This window comes from Grampus griseus (assembly GCF_964374135.1).
Source record: "Grampus griseus genome assembly, chromosome: 6".
Taxonomy (NCBI): Eukaryota; Metazoa; Chordata; class Mammalia; order Artiodactyla; family Delphinidae; genus Grampus; species Grampus griseus.
Genome location: NC_139000.1, coordinates 34,154,952 through 34,178,885, shown reverse-complemented (window position 1 = coordinate 34,178,885; position 23,934 = coordinate 34,154,952). Strand labels below are relative to the sequence as shown.

Here is a 23,934-nt window from a genome sequence, read left to right as displayed (position 1 = left end):
GAAGATGATAGATCATCTGTCCTGCTCCAGCATCTTAGTATATAATTTCCATCATCAAAATGGTCCAAAATGCCTGCTGGGGCTCCAGCCTGGACCAGCCATCATGGCTGCCTTTCAGATGGCAGGAAGGAGAAAAGAATGAGGGCACAGGGGACCCCCTCGGCTCTGTCAGTTCCATCTGACCATCTGACCTCCTCAAAATCTCACACCATACCTCTGGTCACATGGTATTGGCCTGAACCTCGTCTGGTCACTCTTATAGCTGCAGGAGAGATTAGGAACTCTAGTCTTTTAGTTTGGTGAATTGCTGCCTGTATTCAAACTGTCTCTGTTTCTAAGCAAAGGGAGAATGAAAACTGCGAAAACTACCAGTGCTCTCTCCCTACATAGAACTCCAAGATGAAGAGAAGGAGATGGTGTTATTTTCAGAGGCATAGGGCATTTGTTCACCTACCACAGCCTCTCTTTTCTTGGTGTTTATTCATTCACAGACAGAACAAAAAGTCTTGGCTCCAAACCAGGATATATGAGTGGGACCCTTGCTTTTTGTTCTCAACAAAATTATCAAAATCACTCTGTTGGCTTTTGTCTGCTTGTCCCTTGTAAGTAGATCTGGGAAAATCCTTTCCTATTTCATAAATGGAGTGGGGTGGGGTGGAGTGGGGATTGCGGGGACTTTTAAGCAAGCAGCGTGTTCCTTAAAAAGATGTATCAAAATTATTTCTCTATAAGTCAAAGAATAGAATGCGTTGACCCCACCATTTTTGACCCTTATGCTGAATATAGTAGGAAAAATAATCCACAAAAAATAAAACTGATAGTGGTTAAAACTGCTCATGGTAAACTTTATCATTAACTAAAAATTAGTGGAAGAAAAATATATTTGAAAACATTTTGATACGTATAATTTGACCCTGGAAAACTGACTTGGTAGAAAGAATGATCCCTAAAATTTACAATAACAGAATCTTTAGTCAGTAAATTATGATGTGGACCCCAAATAAAGTAATTTACATTTAAAAATTGATCCTGATAAAAATAATTTCAGTGAATTGAGAATAAAAGTGGATAACCTAGAATTGATGTTCTGTTATATGTTTTATCTAATATTATCTCATTTACTTTTCTAAATTTATTTTTTATTGAAGCATAGTTGAATTACAGTGTTGTGTTAATTGCTGCCGCACAGCAAAGTGACTCAGTTATACATATATATACATTCTTTTTCAGATTCTTTTCCATTATGGTTTATCATAGGATGTTGAGTATAGTTCCATGTGCTATACCGTAGGACCTTGCTGTTTATCCATTCTCTATATACCAGTTTGCATCTGCTAACCCCAAACTCACACTCCATCCCTCTCCCACCTCCTCCCCCTTGGCAACCACCAGTCTATTCTCTATGTCCCTGATTCTATTCCTGTTTCATAGATAGGTTCATTTGTGTCATATTTTAGATTCCACATTCATTTACTTTTTTAATACTTAATAAACTTCATATTTTAGAGCAGTTTTAAGTATATAGAAAAAGTGAGGAAATAGCACAGAGTTCCCATATATTCCTTCTCATTGTCCCTCCCCCGCAATTTACTCCATTTTTTAACCTTGCAATAATGTGGTTCATTTGTTAACATTTATGGACCAATATTGGTACATTAACAACTAAAGTCCATAGTTTGCATTAGGGTTCACCGTTTTTGTTATACAGTTCTGTGAGTTTTGACAACTTCGTAATGTCATGTATCCACCATTACAGTATGGCCCAGAATAGTTTTACCACCTTAAAATCCCCTGTGCTCCACCTATTCTTTCCTCTCTCCCTCCCCTCAAACCACTGACTACTGATCTTTTCACTCCCTCTATAGTTTTGCTCTTTCCAGAATGTCAGATAGGTGGAATCATACATTATGTGGTCTTTTCAGATTGGCTCCTTTCACTAAGCAATATGTATTTCAAGTTCCTCCACGTTTTTTGGTGGCTGGATAACTCATTCCTTTTTACTTCTGAATAATATTCCATTGTATGGATGTACACAGCACTGTTTGTTTATTCAGCCACCCACTGAAGGGCACCTTGATAGCCTCCAGTTTAGGGCAATTATGAATAAAGCTGTTAAATATTTGTGTGCAGGTTTTTGTGTAGACATAAGTTTTCAACTCTTGTTGGGTAGATACCTAGGAACATGGTTGCTGTATCATATTGCTGGTGAGACTATGTTAAGCTTTGTAAGAGACTGCCAAGCTGTCTCCCAAGGTGACTGTACCATTTTTGCCTTCCCACCAGCGATGTTGTTCCACACCATCACCAGCATGTGATGCTGTCGGTTTTCGCATTCAGCCCTTCTGATGGGTGTTTGGTGGTATTTCGTTGTTGTTTTAATTTGCAGTTCCCTAATGATATATGATGTTGAGCACCTTTTTATATGCTTTCTGCCATGTGCTTATCTTCTTTGACGAGATACCTGTTCGGATCTATTGCCCATTTTTAAATTGTTTGAGTTTTGTTTCTTGAGTTTGTGAGAGTTTGTTTTCTCTGTGAGACCTTGTTTGTCAAGATGCTGTTGAATTTTAGGAGTTCTTTGTGCATTTTGGATATGCTTGCTTGCCGTCTTTATATCTTCTTTGCTGAGGTGTCTATTCAGATCTTATAACCATTTTTAAATTGGATAGCTGTTTTCTTATTGTTGAGTTTGAAGAGTTCTTTGTATATTTTGGACAATAATCCGTTATTAGATAGGTGTTTTACAAATATTTTCTCTCAGTCTGTAGTTTGTCTTTTCATTTTCTTAACAGTGCTTTTTGCAGAGCAGAAGTTTTTAATACCAATGAAGTTCAACTTACCAACTTTTTCTTTTGTGGATCAAGTTTTTGGTGTTTTATCTAAAGAGATTTTGACAAACCTAAGGTCACCTAGATGTTTTCCTATGTTATCTTCTAGGAGTTTATAATTTTCCATTTTCCATTTAGGTCTGTGCACCATCTTGAGTTAATTTTTGTGAAAGGTCTACGTCAAGGTTCATTTTCCTTTGTTTGCATGTGGATGTCCAGTTGTTCCAAAATCCTTTGTTAAGTACTGTCATTTCTCCATTAAATTACCTTTGCTACTTTGTTAAGAATCAGTTGACCACACACATATGGTCACCTTATTTTTGATAAAGGAGGCAAAAATATACAATGGAGAAAAGACAGCCTCTTCAATAAGTGGTGCTGGGAAAACTGGACAGCTACATGTAAAAGAATGAAATTAGAACACTCCCTAACACCATACACAAAAATAAACTCAAAATGGATTAAAGACCTAAATGTAAGGCCAGACACTATCAAACTCTTAGAGGAAAACATAGGCAGAACAGTCTATGACATAGATCACAGCAAGATGCTTTTTGACCCAACTCCTAGAGAAATGGAAATAAAAACAAAAATAAACAAATGGGACCTAATGAAACTTAAAAGCTTTTGTACAGCAAAGGAAAACATAAACAAGACAAAAAGACAACCCTCAGAATGGGAGAGAATATTTGCAAATGAAGCAACTGACAAAGGATTAATCTCCAAAATTTACAAGCAGCTCATGCAGGTCAATATCAAAAAGCAAACAACCCAATCCAAAAATGGACAGAAGACCTAAATAGACATTTCTACAAAGAATATATACAGATTGCCAACAAACACATGAAAGGATGCTCAACATCACTAATCATTAGAGAAATGCAAATCAAAACAGCAATGAGGTATCACATCACACCGGGCAGAATGACCATCATCAAAAAATCTAGAAACAATAAATGCTGGAGAGGGTGTGGAGAAAAGGGAACCCTCTTGCACTGCCGGTGGGAATGTGAATTGGTACAGCCACTATGGAGAACAGTATGGAGGTTCCTTAACAAACTAAAAATAGAACTACCATACGACCCAGAAATCCCACTACTGGGCATATACCCTGAGAAAACCATAATTCAGAAAGAGACATGTACCACAATGTTCATTGCAGCTCTATTTACAATAGCCAGGACATAGAAGCAACCTAATTGTCCATGACAGATGAATGGATAAAGCTCATGGGGTTTAAAACAATGGCTGCCAACCTCCGTCAGCCTTTCAGCAATCAAAAGCAGCAATGAGGCAGTTAGCACTCAGAATACACAACCCAATATTTGGAAGACAAGGTCCTTATCTCTCATCCTGGCTCCAGCAAGTGCATCAGGAACATGGCTCTAAGGCTGCTTGTCACAAGAATGGAGGTTGGGGGATTGTAGCTATACCATGCAAAATTTGCTGAAGTTCACCCAGATTTACCAGCCTCTTCATGAAGCTCTCCTCTGAATGCTGTAAGTATAGTTGGACTAGACTCCAGAGTTCCAAAATAATTTTTCAGACAGTGGTGGCCAGTTCAGCAGTTGTTTAGGTAGAGTGATGGACTCCTGGAGCTTCCTATTCCACTATCTTACATGATGTTACTCTCAATACCTTTTGTGGCTGATAATATTCCACTGTATGCATGTACCATATTTTGTTTATCCATTCATCATAGGGAGGATTCTACTGTTTCTCTTCAGCCAATAGGTGGAACTAGGGCCCATGGGTAGACATTCTAGAGAGGGAGCTTTGAGATCAAAATGGCATTTGACCTTCACAGCTGCCTGCCCCAAAAAAGAACAGGGCTCACACACAAAGGGAAGTTCCCCACTGATGCAGAGGTGGTCCACGCAGAGGTGTGACATATTGGAACTAGCCAAGAAGGGCTCCCTGTCTAGTTGATTGGCCTGTTGATGCCAACAGTAATCTGGAGAAAAATTAAATCACACTCCTCCATTGTTCTCCACTGTACCATCCAGGACCCACCAGCCCTGGAGGTGAACAGAGAGCCTGTCCAACTTCCCCAGGAAGGAAAGGGTACAGAGAAGGAAATAGGAGGAACTGATTGGAAACTTTTGGAGCTCTATCTGAAAAGAGAAATTCTAGGGATATAGAGTGACAAAGTAAAGCTCAAGGCTCTTTCTGAACAATTGTCAGCCCAGAAATTGGTTTCTGGACTTGGGGCAAGCTATTTGCTCACCTATGTTATGTAGGGTCTGTGGCTCCTCACAGAGGTTTTGATAGGGGAAATGTTTTTTACTCGCTTTTCTTTTTTAGTGTAAGATTATAACACATTTCTCTTTATAGTAAAAGCAAACAGAAAATCAGTTAGGATACAGTGGAATAACAGGAAGAGTAAACTTGACCTAATTAACATACATAAAATAATACACACAAAAACTGAATAATACACACTCTTTTTAAGTACACCTGGAACATTTCAAAAATTTACCATATTATGGACCACAAAGTAAGGTTCTACAAATTTCAAGCAACTAAAATCATACAAAGTATATTCTGGGTCACAGTGCAATTAATTTAGAAACCAGTATCAAATATTCTACTGGAATATCCCTGTTGATTTAGAAATTAAGAAAATATATGCTTAAGTAAATCAGGGCTCAATGAAGAGACTATATTGAAGATTATAAAATAGTTTTAACTGAAGGATAATAAAATTATCAAGTATCAAAATATGTACGTTATAGTTAGAGTCATGCTTAGAGAAAATTTAGAGCTTTAAAAAGTACATATTCAAAAAGAAGAAAAGCTAAAACTCAATGACTTATGCATCTATCTCAAAAAGTTTAAAAACAACAAAAGAAAATCCAAAGAAAGTAGAGGGAAGGAAGAAATAAAGTTAGCATAAATTATATAGAAAATAAATAATAGAGAAGATCAATAAAATTCAGATATTGTTTCTTTTAGGACATTAGTAAAATTTTTAAAACCTCATATTGATACTAATGAGAAAAAAAGAAAAAGGCATGAAAAAATCATTATCAGAAAGAAAAAGGGGACATGGACATAGATTACATAGACCTGGAAAAGTTTACAATAGGGTAATATGGACAACTTTTTGCCAGTTTGAAAATGTTGAAGTAATGGAAATTTCTAACAGTATACTTTTTAAAAAAAATCTTCATTGGAGTATAATTGCTTTACAATGGTGTGTTAGTTTCTGCTTTATAACAAAGTGAATCAGTTATACATATACATATATCCCCATATCTCTTCCCTCTTGTGTCTCCCTCCCTCCCACCCTCCCTATCCCACCCCTCTAGGTGGTCACAAAGCACTGAGCTGATCTCCCTGTGCTATGTGGCTGCTTCCCACTAGCTATCTATTTTACATTTGGTAGTGTATATATGTCCATGCCTCTTTCTCGCTTTGTCACAGCTTACCCTTCCCCCTCCCCATATCCTCAATTCCATTCTCTAGTAGGTCTGCGTCTTTATTCCCATCTTGCCCCTACGTTCTTTATGACCATTTTTTTTTTTTAGATTCCATATATATGTGTTAGCATATGGTGTTTGTTTTTCTCTTTCTGACTTACTTCACTCTGTATGACAGACTCTAGGTCCGTCCACCTCACTACAAATAACTCAATTTCGTTCCTTTTTATGGCTGAGTAATATTCCATTGTATGTATGTGCCACATCTTCTTTATCCATTCGTCTGTCGATGGGCATTTAGGTTGCTTCCATGAACTGCCTATTGTAAATAGTGCTGCAATGAACATTGCAGTGCATGTGTCTTTTTGAATTATGGTTTTCTCTGGGTATATGCCCAGTAGTGGGATTGCTGGATCATATGGTAATTCTATTTTTAGTTCTTTAAGGAACCTCCATACTGTTCTCCATAGTGGCTGTATCAATTTACATTCCCACCAACAGTGCAAGAGGGTTCTCTTTTCTCCACACCCTCTCCAGCGTTTGTTGTTTGTAGATTTTCTTATGATGGCCATTCTAACTGGTGTGAGGTGACACCTCATTGTAGTTTTGATTTGCATTTCTCTAATAATTAGTGATGTTGAGCAGTTTTTCATGTGGCCTTTATTCTTTTTATACATTTTCCTTCATTTGTTTCTTAAGTCCCTTATTTCATTCATCAGGTATACAAAGAGGTGGCATGGCATTGCAGGAAGAGGATGGACTTGACATCTCTTAAATAAATATTTATTGTTAGCCTGCCTATGTGTGCCAAGCACTGGAACATTGCAGTCACCATGATTAGAGCTATATATAAATATATATGCTTTGTAAATAAAGTTCCCATAATTACAGTGATATTAACAAGTGGTTTATAGTTCAACCTTCAAACACATTTTCAGCCACATGTACTGCACAGAGGGAGGGAAATTCTGTGTTAGTGCTGACACACTGTACTGCTCTCAGATTAAGAACCACTTTGCTAGAGAAAATCTCCTCTAGTGGCTTACCCTGGCCAGCAGCTAGCTAGCTCCTTTCTTAGACACTAGCTAGTCCCCAGGTGTTATAAATTTCTAATTGCAAATATAAAACATCCTGTTTTAAGGAAGTTGCTGCTGAGAACCAGGGATCCAGTTTTAAATGAAAAAGACTAAGTGTGAGGGCATGAGAAGACAATTGGGAGGAAGACCAGCTCCTTTACATGTCGTGGGGAGATGTGACTTAGTGTGAAGTGAACTCCAGGAAGAACCCCCAAAAGAGTGGTTTTATCTTCCTCAACTGGTGGTGAGTGCTGGGGAATATCAGGTAATGTGGTAGTGGTGGGATGCAGAACTCTAAGAAGCACATGTATCCAACCCTATGTCTGCTGGAGTAAATAAGAATGTCTTGTTCAGCTTCTCTTTGGGTGGGATTGGCTGCCGGGGGGTTTCTAGAAGCAGCACCCAACTCTATATGACTCTTTTATAACAAATATTTTGTAATCCCCTCTTCTACTCCCCTGAAATGAAATTCACAGATAAAGTAGCCTAGAAAATTGACTGTATAGTAAAACTGTGAAAAAGTTATTTGTGTTTATATGTAAAGCAGAGTTTTTTCCTCTACATGAGTGACTGGCAAGACAGTCACATGTGAATTAGGACAAAGACAAGGTTAGAGAAACTTCTCCAAAATGGGGGACTGTTCTGTACACAGCAGGACAGTAAGCGTCCAGCTGGCCCACTAAATGCCAGGAGGTGCCCCTGATCATTGTGACAACCAAAAATAACCTTGTGAAAGTCCAAAGTGCCCCTGGGGGCTTCCCTGGTGGCGCAGTGTTTGAGAGTCCACCTGCCGATGCTGGGGACACGGGTTCGTGCCCCGGTCCGGCTGTGCCCGTGAGCCATGGCCGCTGAGCCTGCGCGTCCGGAGCCTGTTGCTCCGCAACGGGAGAGGCCACAACAGTGAGAGGCCCGCGTACCGCAAAAAAACAAAAACAAAGTGCCCCTGGGGGGAGATGTTGATCCCACAGAGAACCACTGATGAATGGAAATTGACCAAACAGCCCCAAGAGAATGCTCTTTTGCTATTTATTGGGTTAACTTTGCCACTTAAGGGAATCTGAGGCTAGAACAAGACCAAAGGGCTCCCAATTTAACAAAAGACCAAGCCCCAAATGATTTACCCAAAGTCAAACAGCACAGGGGCAAAGGTCCTCCCTGAATAGTACACTTTTAATCTGAACCCGCACTTTGTGAGCACTGTCTGCTTCTCTGATTTCAGGGTCAGCTAACCTGTACGGAGCACCTGCTGTATGCTATGTTGTTTCTTCTCCCTGCCTCCTTCCTTCCTCACCCCTAACATCTAGTAGAGTATAATTTTTGTACCAACTGGTTTATTGACTGTTACAGAATCATTAATACTGTAGTTGGTTGCCTTGCTTACAGTATTTGTTACGCCACCTCCGTGCCCTACCCCACAACTGGGACTTTAACCAGATGATAACTCAATGTCTGCATCCTTGGAATCATCCTTATATCTGGTCCTTGTCCAAGGCTGAGCCGTGTGAATGACCCACAGCTCGAGAAGGGACCGAGATGTTCTCTTAGAGAGCCAAGACCCTCCCCTGTCGCTCTAGGACCTTTCTCTACACAGTATGGCTTTAAGCTTTCACTATCCCCTGTTTTCCAGTGCTCGGTGCCTGTGTGGCCTCAACAGCTTTAGCAATCAGTCCCTTCTGGGGATTAGCCTCTTTTAGCTGACTCATCTTGGAGGCCTTTGTGCGCAGATTAGGGAGTTTTGCTTGATCAGCACATCCTTAGCTTTACCAGGGCCTGGATTTTAGCAGGATTCCCAGAATCTCTGTCGTTTGTTTTTTGTTTTGTTTTATTTTGTTTTTCCTTACTCAGTTAAAACGAATGCAATTGTCTAGAAATTTCTCTCCATTTTGTTCATGAGGCAATAGCTGATGGGAGAGGGAGTGATCATGGTGTCAATGATTCACCAAATGTAGATCTGTCCAAAGATTCCTTTTGTCATGGATCTATTTTTCCTGACCTTTTATGTAAGCAGAAATCCCCAGGAGGCTGGACTTCATCCACATACATACCTTTGAACATGTTGTCTAGCTTCAAGAAGGAGTTAAAATTGTTATTACTAAAATTATTTGCATTTAAATAACTCAGGGTAAAAAGACAAATAAAATCTTTTCAAGCTGTTCATAGGGAGATAAGACATAGAATCACTTCCTACATCCTCCTCCACTGCAAACAAGTTTGAGGGATAAATAAGGGGCTCCAGGAGCTTAGCCACAGACCCACTTTCAGGTGGGGACTTCAAGGAAGATTTCCCGGGAAAGGAATTACCTAAGACACTGAATAATACCACAGCCAAGTCCTGGGGGCTCATTTTGTTGTACATAAAGTGATAGAAATGAGAGTTTTGGGTTTGGTCTTCTTTTTGGAGGCATTATAGAGAAGATACAGGCAAAATCAGATGGGAAGTGAGATGAGGGCAACCAGAGGTGTCTAAAATTGCCTCTCTAAATTTTGGAGGGTGGGAGAGCTACCTATGGCAGCTGTGAAGTCAGAGAGGCTCTGAGAGGGAGGATGAGGTGTGTCTCTTTCTTGGGCTCTATTGCAAACACCAAAACACCCATCAGGTGAGATAAAAACAAAGTGAGCCACAGGTATATTCTTGGAACATTGTTGCTATTTCCCCTTAATTCTAAATGGTGTTTGCTGAACTGAGAGAAGGAGGGGAGGGCGGGACAGAGATTCAACTCAACCAACGGCTCTGGCTCTGTCTGCTTTTTACAGGTGTTTTGGTGTTTGTGTCCAATGTGGTGGCTCTCTCCAAATGAACGGTCTCCCCAAGTGTGGATAAAAATACTTGAAGGGCTTTAGATGAAGGTTTCACACTTGAAATATTTCCTCCTTTCTCAGCCCAGGATAAACTGGCAACAAATCCATCTTCCTTCCTCATCCTTGGGCCTCACAGCTGGGCATGCCCTTTCTATGATAACCTCTCTTGGGAAGTATCTTGATGGGCACAGAATGCTTGCCAGGCTGCTGCCTACTGGCCAGCTGTTCTTGATCCCCCTACTATCCGCCTTGCCTACCCCTGAAAGCCACCTGAGCAGATCATTAAGGACCTCTTGACAGCCCTTGGGGATGGGAAGGGTGCCTGCCTTTCCTGAAAGAGTGACCCAGATGCTCCTGGCCCCCACTCCTGTCTTCCAGGGATGAGCTTGAGCTTTTGCTGAGAGAGAATGCCTTCCACCTGAGTCTTGTCCATTCTGAAAATTCTGCTTTACAGCCTCATGACATATGCCTTCATCTAAGGAAGTTTTTAACAGGGGTTCATAGTAGGACTTCAGTCTACTGAAACCTTCTCTGAAATCATGTGCCAAATTTTGTATCTATCTGTTGCTTTCACATATTCTGACTCCTTTCCCCACAAAATGGTAAGAACCATTGTGTTCAAAGAGTAGCCAATTTGTGTCATCTCTGATGTCCCTTAATTCCCCTGAAATCCAATTATATCCAGGGCATGGGAATTAATTTTTGAGCTCCCTGGGTCTTGGACCATTCCCAAGGAAAATAAAAACAACTTCGTAGCCTGTCCTTGCTATGTCAGCTACCCAAGGACTTCTGAGAACCTCCTGATATGTGTCAGCCAAAAATCTACCTGCCAGAATGGACACTTCACCCAAGCACATATCTGAAGGGGCAATAAACACATGAAAAGATGCTCAATATCATTAGTTATGGGGAAATGCAAATTAAAATCTCAATGTGATATCTTTACAGATCCTCTGGCATGGCTAAAATTAAAAAGTCTGACAATTCCAAGTATTGGAGAGGATTTGGAACAACTGGAATTCTCATACATTGCAGGAAGGTAGAAGAAGGGGAGCCCAAAATGATGTAGTCACTTTAGAAAATAATTTGACAGTTTCTTGTAAAGTCAGACATACACTTTATCCTACAGCTAGCAATTCTATTCCTAAGTCTTTATGCAAGAAAAGCACATGACCACACAAAGACCTGCATGTGATTGGTATAGCAGTGTTATTCATAACAGCCCCAAACTGGAAACAACACAAAGGTATATCAAATGTGAATGGATAAACACATTGTGACATATCTATACAGCAATAAAAAGGAACAGACTACTGATATATGTTTACAACCTGGTGATTCTCAAAAGCATTATGCCAAGGGAAAGAAGCCAGACACAGAAAGACTACAAACTGTATGATTCCATTTATATGACATTCTAGAAAAGGCAAAGCTATAGTGACATAGATCAGTGGCTGCCAGGGGCTGGAGGTAGGAGGAGGAAATTAACTGTAAAGGGGCACGAGGAATTTTTTTTGAAATGGTGAACTTGTTCAATATCTTGATTGTGGTGATGGTCACATGTCTGAATACACTTGTCAAAATTCATCAAACTGTACATTTAAAATATGTATTATATGTAAATTATTCACCAATATAGCTGACTTGTTTTTAAAAACTAGCTGCAGAGCATCATTTTTCTTTATATATAGGACAGTCCAAACATGGAACTCTTTTTTGCAAGGATAAAGGATCTCAGACTTGGGGTCAACACATATCATTTTATGATATATTTTACATATTGGACTCTGGAGTTTATCCTAATTTCCTACTCCAACTGGCACTCTTTCAATTGGGAGCTGCTTTTTACATCTTTCCCATCTTAAATGTGGAGCCAGGGGATGTTATGAGCACTGCAGAGTCCAAATTGTGTCTGGTTGTATTTTAGGTCTATTAAATCCACTGCAGTGTTTGGAGCAGACTGGAGGGGAGAGAAGGAAGAGATCTGAAATAGACTGAAATACAGCACTGGGGATGGAAAGAAGTGCCAGGGAGAGATATTTCAGCAGACTTTGTCAGGGACTAGATAAGGGGTATAAAAGAGAGCAAACAGTGTTCAGAGAAGACTTTGAACAGTTTCCCATTGCTTTTGAGAAAAAGCCCGAACTCCTGAGCATGGGCTATCAGGCCTTCCATAATCTGCTTCCAGTCTCCCTCTTCATTGCCCACTGCCTCTTTTCACTGAATCAGAAGCTCTGCAAGCACAGAATTCTGTTACTTAACAGCAGCTGTTCAGTACATACTGGTTGTATATACATATATACAAATGTCCATTCACCTACTGATGGACACTTGTGTTGTTTTCATATTTTGGCTGTTACAAACAAAGCTGCTACGAATATTCTTGTCCAGGTCATTGTGTGGACATATGCTTTCATTTCCCTTAGGTAAACCGTGGCAATAGAATTGCTGGGTCATATGGTAGGTGTAGTACATCCATACAATGGAATACTACTCAGCAATAAAAAGACAAACTATTGGTGCACACAACAACATGGATGAATCTCAACGTGCTTCTGCTGAGTGAAAGAAGTTGCATACCCTCCCACCCCAGCAAAAAGACAGCCAGGATGTATGATTCCATTCATATAAAATTCTAGAAACAGCAAACTAATCTATAGCAACAGAAAGCAAACCAGCAGTTGGGAGGGCAAGGGACAGTGAGGCACATAGGGTGAGGATTATAAAGGTGCATGGGGAGGCTTTTTTGGGGTGATGGATATGTTCGTTATTTTTATGGAAGTGATAGTTTCACAACTGTATACATATATCAAAACATCATACTGTACATTTTAAATATGTGCAGTTTATAGTATGTCAATTATACCTTAATAAAGCTGTGAAAAATACTGTTTGAATAAATAGCAGGCCCTCCGTAAATGCATATAGAATGAATGTAGAGAAATGTTCATTGTTGGTTTAAGGGATACAAACCAATATGCCCAATAAATATTGGTAGAATTAATGTACAGAAGAAATATGTGACTAAATAGTAGGTGTTCAATAATTTTATAAGGAATGAGTGAATGAATGAATGTATTTGACAAATGTTTATGTCAGCCTATCATGTGCCTGGGACTATCCTAGGCTCTGGGAATAGATTGGGGAACAAAACAAAGATCCCTGAGTTCACAGCTTTAATTTGAGGAGGACAGTAAACAATGAAAAGATAAGTAAAACACATATAGTGTGCTAGACAGGTGCCAAGGAGAGAGAAAGCTGAGAAGGGGGACAGGGAATGTCAGGGAAGGAGACTGACATTTTTGAGATTGTGGCCACCCTCCTCCCAAGGGTGACGCTTGAGAACAGACCTAAAGGAAATGAGCGGACCAGGTGGGTATCTAGGAGAATAAAAAATGACGGCCCCAGAATTGAAGAAAAGAATAAGCAAGAACTGAATGAAACTTCTGACGAGTGAAACGTAATAGCAAGAGCGCGTAAGTGCTAATAAAGACGGCGGCGGCCCGGACCCTCCCAGCCCGCCGATCCTTGCGTTGTCCACGAGGAGGCGCTCCTGCTCCCGCCCCGCAGTCGCCTTCCGCCAATGCGTGGGCACGCGCAGAAACCGCTAGGCGGCGTCGGTTTCCCTTCCCACGCGCGGACGCCAGCGTGGGCCGACGCAGCCGGGGTGCCCGCGCGTGCGCAGAGCCGAGGCCAGTCTGCCCTTGGGGCGGGGCGGAGCGGGGCGGAGCCAAGCAGGGCGGGGCGGGGGTTTGAGGTGATTCCTGAGGCGCGGCGGCTGTTTCAGCCGTGCTGGGAAACCGAAAGTGGGCGGCGGCCGCGGCTGTAGCGCTGGCGGAGACGGCGGTGGGAGCCGGGCCCAGAGGCGCGGGGACGGGCCGCGGGCCCGCAGAACAAGGTGAGAGCAGGTCCTGCTGGCTGCGGGAACGACAGGTGCCAGGCGAGGGCGGACGAGGTTTCGGGCGGGCGCGGCGCACCTGGGTGACTAAGAGGGACAGTGGCCCAAGCGGGACTCGAACGGACCCGGGGCCTCTTCCCAGCAGCCGCAGAGGATGCCCTGGTCCCCACCCCGGAAAGCGGGCTGGGCGCCAGGGGAGTTGGCGTTCCAGAGCGTTGTGTTTTAAATCTCTGATGGGACCGTCTGGGGTTCACCTGGGAGTCGGACGGACCCCTGCCGCCTGGGAAACTCAGTGCGGTGGGGGCAGTGCAGCAGGGGGAGGGCGGGTGTGTGGACCTGGGGTGGGAGGTGCTGACCAGGAAGTGGATCCCGGTACCGGCGGGCGGACGCCAGCTGCCCGCCCGGAGCAAGGGACATGCGAGCCCCCTGGCTGTTTGAACTCCCACACCGTGAGCTTTTAAGTTCCTCTCTTTACAGACCCGCCCCTGCGGGCCGCTGGAGCAGTGCAGGACACAAATACTATCCGTTTCTCTCAAACCGTGAGCACCTGAGCCCCGGGTGGGTACAGCGCTCCAAGTTAGGAGGGAAATATGAATCCATGAGTGAGTTATCTTAACTTTCACCGTGTTCCCCAATAGTGTCAGGTTCTCAGCCTCAATTTAATGGGAGGGGACTTGGAGCCGGCACAACTGTTCTGCTCCGATCCCCTTGAGTGAGTAGGTACAATACATTTCCATACATAACCAAGGGCACCACTCACTCCCAAACAATTACAAAGAACCGGAAAGGGAAATAGCTATATTAGAAAAAGTCTTGGCCCAAAAGGATTATGAAAGCCACTCTACAAAACAAAAACATCACTGACCTGTGTCATCCCTCCATCCCTATCCTCCACTCCCCCATCCCTATCCTCCACCCCCCCATCCCTATCCTCCACCCCCCCATCCCTATCCTCCACCTCCCCATCCCTATCCTCCACCCCACCCCACCCCGCCCCTTTCGTGCAGGTGGAAAAACTGCAGAAAAGTGCCCTGCCTAGTGATATACAACTTAAAGCCAGAGGTGGAACTTAGACCCAAGTCCCGGCCGCTTTGATGTATAGGTGTTGCATACTGCAAATAGCGTGGGCTTTGCAGATTTGGGTTGGAATCTGGGCTTCTCCACTTGCTAATTGTGTGATCTTGAACAAATTACATACTTTCGTTGAGCCTGGTTTTCTCTTTATCAATTGGAAATATTTAACTTACTCTGCAAGGCTTTTGTGAGATAACTACTGTAATTCCTTTGGCTCATAATAATAGTCAAGAAGTGTTAACTCTCTTCCTTCCACCAAACTTGCCGTATTTTACATAATTGGGTTTCAGTTTCTTGGATGCAGGGACACATCTTTAAGTGCTCTATGTAATATAAATTGGCACGTGGTGGAGATTTTTGCAGTTCCATTCAACTGATATTCATGAAGCATCAGTTACATGCACAGGACCGTGCCGGGGGTAGGGAATTGCTCTGGGGCCAGCTGGTTTAGAACCCACGTCTCCTGTGCCCCAGTCCAGGGCCCTTTGCCAGCCCACAGCCCCCCTCTTTGCTAGTTAAACACAGTGAACTCTGAAGCAGCAGTTGGTGGTTCCTTCGGATTTCAGTCCCTGTAGATTGGAAATGAAATGTAATCTCTGCTAATGCCCTTTTAAGTGAACTGACTGAACATGGCTGAATGAACTATTGTATTTTGTACCAAGAGATTTAAAGTCCTTGAAGAACCTCTCAGAAGTTCTCTGTGCAATATAATCTAGTTGGAGACCTAATATGAACGTAAAGGAAAAATACTTTATAATCCAACTCTAAGTGCCTACTCTGTGTTTGATCAAGTGCTATTTCTAAGAACTGAGATTTGACGTAGAGTGAGTACTTTGCCTCTGGGCACTTTCGGAGTCAACACATAAATACAGAAAGGACAGAAGTTCCTTGGTGCCTGGAGTGAAATCTAATTTCATATTTATGTGAATTGGTTTTTCTTTATGCAAAACTGACTTTCTCCTCCCTCTGTTCCCACCCATATGCTTTTGAAAGCTTCATTCTTTTCAATATTTCCTCATTGGGCCAATTTTTTTAAAATGTTGTCTTTCAAACAAGCTAAAAGTATTGATAATTTGTCATTTTGAGCTGAAAATGTGTGTGAGGATACATGGCAGTTAGAGCTTCTGATCGGCACAATATACTCAGTGTGACCCCAAAGCAAACGCGATATTTTAGCTATGCAGCTTTGTCAGGAGGAAGCAAACCCATGATTTCCGTTAGGTCTTTGGACCCCCGTTTCAGCACTTGAAGGACTCCAGGGAAAGTTGAGAACCATGGATCTTGCCCATCCTCCTTATCTTCCATATGAAAAAAGCGACCTGAAGTGACTTGCTCAAAGGGTCATAGCTAATGAGAAGAAGACTGGGATTAAGACCCAAACTCCTAACTAAGCCATTTAGGATCTCAGAGCTTTCTCCAGTATGTAGATTTATGGAAAGCCTATATTATTCATACTACATAATTAGTAATGCATGTATAATTTGGAGGTTGAAATTGCAATAATTAAAAAAGGAAAACTGGTCTCTAAAGATACCCTGAGGGAGTATATCACCACCTGAGGGCATTAATTACTATCTTTCTTTTTTTTTTTTAAACAGGATTTTAAAAAATTAATAAATTTTATTTTTGGCTGTGCGTGGGCTTTCTCTAGTTGTGGTGAGCGGGAGCTACTCTTCGTTGTGTTACACGGGCTTCTCATTGCAGTGACTTCCCTTGTTGTGGAGCACGGGCTCTAGGCATGCAGGCTTCAGTAGTTGTGGCACTTGGGCTCAGTAGTGGCTCACAGGCTCTAGACCACAGGCTCAGCAGTTGTGGCGCACGGGCTTAGTTACTCCGCAGCCTGTGAGATCTTCCCGGACCAGGGATCAAACCCGTGTCCCCTGCATTGGCAGGTGGATTCTTAACCACTGCGCTACCAGGGAAGTGCCAACTGTCTTTTTAAAAAGAGTTGGTAAAGGAGTAATTAAGGTGGTAATAGATAGACTATAATTGGAAATAAAAGATAGCATGTTAAACTGTTGCAAGATGAGAAATCACCTTGGAAGAGTCTTAGACAAAAACCTTCCCTCTCTTAGGCTCAGTTTATTGATTTGTAATAAGGGGTTTGGGATAGACTAGATGATGCCTAAAATCTTTTCAGCACAGACATTCTGAATTTTAAGAGCCTGGCTTGTTGCTAAAATAGTGTCTTCATGGAAGAAGGCAGCCATTTACCAGAAGTATGTGCCCTAAGGAAATACTAAAAATTGAGTAGCTGACTAAAGAAGGTAAGAGATTGCTTGGTGATTTCACTTTACCCTAATGATTCTTCAGATTTATTTGTGGGTTTAGTGCCACTCTTCAAGTCAAATTTATGACACACAAAAAAATGCAATGAGGAAAATGAGTCAAATGGTACAGTTGGAAATAGTTGAGAAAAGAGGAACTGAGAGGAGAGAGCATATACGGGAGTGAGACCAGCTTGGCTAAAGGTCTTTGGGCAGCAGGATTGAGGAAACTGCAGCTACAGGAAGCAGATCACATGCAAACGATGGTAATGGTAAAGGCAGGTATCCAGAGGACACCAAAACCTGCTTCTTCAGAATAAGACTCTCCCGGGACCATTTTTAGGTGTATTAGAGAGAAAAGTTGTGAATTTACAAATACAGTTTTGAAAGTGAGAATTATTTTAGGCTATTTACATTGTTTAAACCTTGCTTTCCTAAAGGTTGTCGTTACTTTCCCCTACTCCTTGCCCCACTTCTTGCACATTGTTAGCATTTCGGGATACTCAAGATTAATTGTATAGCAAAATAGAAAAGGAACAGTATAAAAGGATTGAATTTTTGCAGCAGTTGGCAAATATTTTGGATTTGGGTGCCACACCCTTAAATCAGAATGTGGCAGTCCCCATTTCATGCCACTTTAAGGGGTAATCACTAAATATGCCCCAGGGTTGTTCTCCGTATTCCCCAAGTCAGGTTTACTTTCAGAAGCCAACTCCGTGCATTTGGAGCAGCTGTCTGAAAGGATGCCCCATTTTGGGGAGCCAGAAGACCTGGGTTCTTGTTGTGGGTCTGGCCATAAAAATATGTGAGGCCTGGAATAATTACCCTGGACCTCAGTTTCCTCATTTAAAAAAAATTTTTTTTTACTTTTATTTATTTATTTAATTTTGCGGTACATGGGCCTCTTACTGTTGTGGCCTCTCCCGTTGCGGAGCACAGGCTCCAGACGCACAGGCTCAGCGGCCATGGCTCACGGGCCCAGCCGCTCCGTGGCATGTGGGATCTTCCCGGACCGGGGCATGAACCCGTGTCCCCTGCAGCGGCAGGTGGACTCTCAACCACTGCACCACCAGGGAAGCCCTTTCCTCATTTTTAGACTAAACAGTTTGGAGGAGATGGTGTGAAGGTGCCTACTAGCATTCCGCGCTTCTCTCTCGGCTCCCTACTCTGAGGTCGGGCCCACTGTCCTGTCCTGTGCTGTTTTACAATGTCCAGGAACATTGTGGGACATGGCAGTTAAGAGGCTTTTGCCTACTAGTTAAGTGCGAAATCTTGGAGGAGATCTGGTAGCTTTCTTACTAAGCTTGCCAGGTCAAGTATGTTAATGAGGCAAGTAAGAAAACCTGGGAAAACGCTAATATTTCAAATTTGATGCTGTACTAAAAATTTCTCCAGTACACCAATGTCTGTATTATTGCACTCTTAGCTGTGTAATGCAGGTATTCATAGGTAGTTTGCCATCCATACCATGTTTCCAGGAAAATGTAACTACCGAATGTCAAGTATTGTGGTAAGCACATATAACTCTATTTTTGACACTTGTCATTCAGAAAGAGAGGCAAGGAAAGGAGGAGAAAAAGAGTGAGAGGAAGGACATGAAAGTCAAGTGCAATGTGTTGTGATCCTTGTGGCCAGTTTCTTCCTCCTTGACTGGGGTCTTTGCTTGCTGACCTTGGTCAGTTTTTGAGATTAAAATACTCTGATTAAATAATTCCCCAGACTCACCTCCACTTTACTCTGCTCAAGCAGAGGATTCTTATTCAGCTCAAGCTTCCTCTTTATTATCTAGGGAAACCCTTAAGAATTTTAACCTGAATTTAAAGAGATGACCAACTTTATTTCTCCGAACCTCACGTAACTTATGGTCACCAGGGCTTACATAACATTCTCAAAATAAAAGTACGAATTTGAATTCTCTTAAACTCTAAATTGTATTTATCACAACGCTTTTAGAGAGTAGAAATAAGTAGGAAAGTTGAAAGATCAAAATGGCAACTTAAGAAATTTGGGAGCCACACATCATCAAAAGATCTACAAACAATAAATGTTGGAGAGAATGTGGAGAAAAGGGAACCCTTCTGCACTGTTGGTGGGAATGTAAATTGATACAGCCACTATGGAGAGCAGTATGGAGTTTCCTTAAAAAACTAAAAATAGAATTACCATATGACCCAGCAATCCCACTACTGGGCATATACCCTGAGAAAACTGTAATTCAAAAAGAGTCATGTACCACAAGGTTCACTGCAGCACTATTTACAATAGCCAGGACATGGAAGCAACCTAAGTGTCCATCGACAGACGAATGGATAAAGAAGATGTGGCACATATATACAATGGAATATTACTCAGCCATAAAAAGAATCGAAACTGAGCTATTTGTAATGAGGTGGATAGACCTAGAGTCTGGCATACAGAGTGAAGTAAGTCAGAAAGAGAGAGACAAATACCGTATGCTAACACATATATATGGAATTTAAGAAAAAAAAAATGTCATGAAGAGCCTAGGGGTAAGACAGGAATAAAGACACAGACCTACTAGAGAATGGACTTGAGGATATGGGGAGGGGGAAGGGTAAGCTGGGACGAAGTGAGAGAGAGGCATGGACATATATACACTACCAAACGTAAGATAGATAGCTAGTGGGAAGCAGCCGCATAGCACAGGGAGATCAGCTCAGTGCTTTGTGATTGCCTGGAGGGGTGGGATAAGGAGCGTGGGAGGGAGAGGATATAGGGATATACATATGCATATAGCTGATTCACTTTGTTACACAGCTGAAACTAACACAACACTGTAAAGCAATTATACTCCATTAATAAAGATGTTAAAAAAAAAAAAAAGAATTTTGGAAGCCACTTTGGAGGAGTTGCCATTGAGGCACTTCACTAATAGTTGAAATTCCCATGATAAGCTTCCTTTTGTGCTTCTAGTGGATGACATCCGAGATAATAAACTTGATTTTTATAGTTAGAAGAAAGTATTCTTATATGCATACTGTTTCCAAAAGTTCTTGAGTATAATTGCCATCTTCAGAAAACCTCAAAAAATGCCATGATAACCAAGGAATTAACAAAATTTAGAGCATTCTATAGCAATATAGTAGATTAGAAAATAATAAGTTTTTTAAGCTTTAGTTGTAACATTCTTTTTGTTCAGTGCCTGAAGTGATATTGCTAATGTTGGAATTGCAAACTGGGCTGGAAGAAATTGACAAACATGAGAACAAGACATACATCTAAACAAGATGTACAACCACATTTACCCTTCCAGGTTTCCCTGCACTTACCTGTTTCTCACCATCTTTGAGATCCTCAGTCCTATAGTCCGGGGACTGCCCTTCCCTCCAAAAAGTTGTATACAAATAGAGAATTATAGTATTCCTTGAAAATAGCATACTTAAAAAAGGGGAGGGAGAGGGATGCCTAATTCAGATTGTAGCCATGTGGTCAAGCATTGCTTCCCAGTCTCCTCAAGTGTCAGGTTCTTTTTTCTAATTTTTAAAAAAACTTTGTGAAACTTCACACATGAGTAGTTGTACTTCTAATATCCGTTGGTTGATAAAATATATAACTACCAAAAGCTGTTGTAAATTCAATATCGTGTTTGTGACTTTCAACAGTATCTGCACACTGTTTGAAAAACAGGAATACATGTAAGTATGAGACACTTACCAGTGTTCAAGCAGTGCTTGCTTACACATCGGGATGTGTGGACTTTTTGCAGTAATGCTATGGCCCAGACCTGAGCCTGCTCATTGAGAACTCTGGCTCAGAGTGGAAAGGCCCAGAAATAAACTGTGTGATGAATCTCAGTCACAGCTTGGTGACATAATTGGCTGTCTCAGTCAGTTTACAACAGTCATTAAAATTTGCAAATAATTTTTAATAACTTAAATTTAAGATTATTCCTTTAACTGCTCACATGCACTACACTATTATTTTAGTGAGTAGGAGAGAAAAGGAGTGGTGTTAGTTATATGGAGAATTTCTCATTCATTCACTCAATATGTATTGAGCTCTTGTTGTGGGCTGGGCACTAGGGATTCAGCAGTGAACAAAACCCACCGAAATCCCTGCTTTCATGGAGCTTACATGCAAGTCAGGGAGACAGACAGTAAAATAAAGAATATTGGATGGCATAAGTGCTACAGAGTAAAATAAGACAGGGGAAGGGTAAAGGGAGTACTGGGCAGCCGGCATAACAGTTCTGGTTTTGAATAGGGTGACCAGGGAAGGCTGTACTGAGAAGGTGACATTTGAGCAAATACCTGAAGGAGGTGAGGCAATGAGCTGTGTCTACCCTGGGACAGAGGGACTGGCAAGTGCAGAAAGAAAAGCAGTGTGGAGTGGAGTGAGTGAGAGAAAAGGGGAGGAGGAGTTGAGGTCAGAGAAGTGGGCTGGGTGCAGATTGTGTAGGGCCCTTTTGGCCCCTCGGAAGACTTTGGCCTTTAGTCTGAGTAAGACAGGAAGCCCTTGGAGGGTTTTGAGCAGAGGAATGACGTGATGGGATTTATGATTTAAACGGATCACTCTGGCTGTGATGTGAAGAATAGATTATCTGTGAAGTGGAAGCAGAGAGACCTGCACAGAGGCAGTTGCCTCAATCCAGGCAACAAATGTTGTTGGCGTGGACTAGGGTGATCACCATGCAGGTGGTGAGGAGTGGGGGAACCATGAACTGAGCCTGTCCATCTTCATGTGTCACTTAGTGGTGGGGGGATTCGGCGGTGGAGAACCACTAAGACCAAATCCCTTCATCTTACAGATAAGAAGAAGGCTGGGGAGAAGGGATTTGTCCCAGGAAAAGAAATGCTCTTTGCGTAGTGGTATTGAACTTGGGGAACACAAGCAGGAAGAGGAGGTGTGTGCACAGCCTTCCGCAATCCCCCATCTCTCCCCCAAATAAAGTCAGAATCAAGGTATCATCTACTAGTTGTCAGTAGCTTTACTCTTGAAAGAAACATTAAACTTCCTTGGTCGTAACTGTGGATTTTAACTATGATAATATGTGCATTTAAGAGAGTGAAACTAGGAGGTTATGTGTGTGGCAGGAGCCTCTCTCAGGTCAGGTTGGGAAGTCTAACTTAGAAAAATTAGTCTAACAGTTGCCAAGAAATGAAGATAGGCAAACATGAGGTTAGGGAGGGTGAGAAAAGTGAAAAATAAGGATGAGCACTTGTGTGCCACACAGATTAGCACTGTTTTTTTTAATTTATTTAACATTATCATCAGTTGCTCACTGTAAATACATACCTTTTATCTGCATGAAGCCTACCTGATAGTCTTGGGGTAGGAGGATAGGATAATCAGGATAGAGGCCATAAGACTACTGTATCTTGGCAGAGTCTAGGTCCCCAAAGAAGAAGACACATTCAAAGAGGGTGGGATTAAGGAAGCAAGCACTGGGCAAAGCCTTAACAGCTTTTACTGTATTCTGTGGCAATTAGACAAGCTGTATATATGGGTGTATGACCTTGTCCCTCCCCAAAATGTGTTAAGTGCTGTGTTTGGGAGATCCCTGATGACAGCTCTTTCAGAACAGAAATAAGGAAGATAGAGGGGAACATTTCAGAGAAAGTGGCCTGAAATTGCTCTCCTTAGGATGGAGGGACCAGGAGTCTTTCATACAGGGCGACCTGTAAAACAAGCCTCTGGTTAGCTTCTAAGATGGGGTTAGAACTGTCTTTTCAAGCCAGTATCATATCGGAGTTCTGTTATATTTTAATCATAGGATTTCCATTATTGAATAGAATGCATTTATTAGAGATTTTTTCTCCCATAAATTAGTGGTTGCTGTCTACCCCCTAAGTAGCTGGGGAAAAGTAGACCACAGTGGGAAGGTAACAATGGAACAGATGCTCTTTCCAAAAAGAAGGGAAGGAGGAGGCAGTAGAGAAGGTGATGGGTATGTCCTTCATACTGAAACTGTGGCAGGGGAATTTAAAGTTGTTCTGACTAGGGAGGAGCCAGATATGCTAAATAGTCTAGTTTGATCCTGGTACACTGCTCACACCCAAGAAGGTATATTCCCACATGGGCACTGACCACCTGACTTTATACCTACAAATAATGTGTATATAATTCATAGTCAGGGCCCACTTAGATATGCAGATGTACAAAGAGGTAAAGGCCAGTTTTACTCAGAGGAGCTCTAGATGAGTAGGTGGGAGGGATTGGGTTTGAAGGAAAGAAGAGAGTAGATAGATAGGTAGGAAAGGTGGAGGTCAGAGAGAGAAAGTTGAGAAGGCTTGGCACTAGGAAGTTAGCAAGTGATCCTTTAGTTTCTCCTCTTGCAAATTAAAACTTGGCCAGCCTGCTCGCTTTGTGGTTTTTCTTACTTGAGGAAATAACTGTATACTAAAAGTTCAATGATCTTTGAATCATGAACCATTGTAAATCAAAGCATTTCTCTTGTAATCAGGAGTTTACTATTTAAGAGCCAAAGTTCATACTTCAGTTTTAACATCTGGCAACCTTGAAATATAGGTCCCGAAGCCAGCCTCTCTTTCCTTCTCACCAGCATACTCAAAATGTAGATGGACATCAGGAGTAATGCAGGTGCTCAGA

The 23,934-nt window shown here is 41.8% G+C and overlaps 1 protein-coding gene across 1 annotated transcript in view; it reads left to right on the top strand.

Annotated features, from left to right (window-relative positions):
* Nucleotides 1–13,899: 13,899 nt before the first annotated feature.
* The window catches only part of TDRD7 (tudor domain containing 7), an 89,641-nt gene continuing 79,606 nt past the window's right edge, over nucleotides 13,900–23,934 (top strand). Inside the window, exon 1 of the mRNA XM_082657028.1 lies at nucleotides 13,900–14,023. The gene's annotated coding sequence lies outside the window, so the exon portion shown is untranslated. The remainder of the gene's footprint in view (nucleotides 14,024–23,934) is intronic.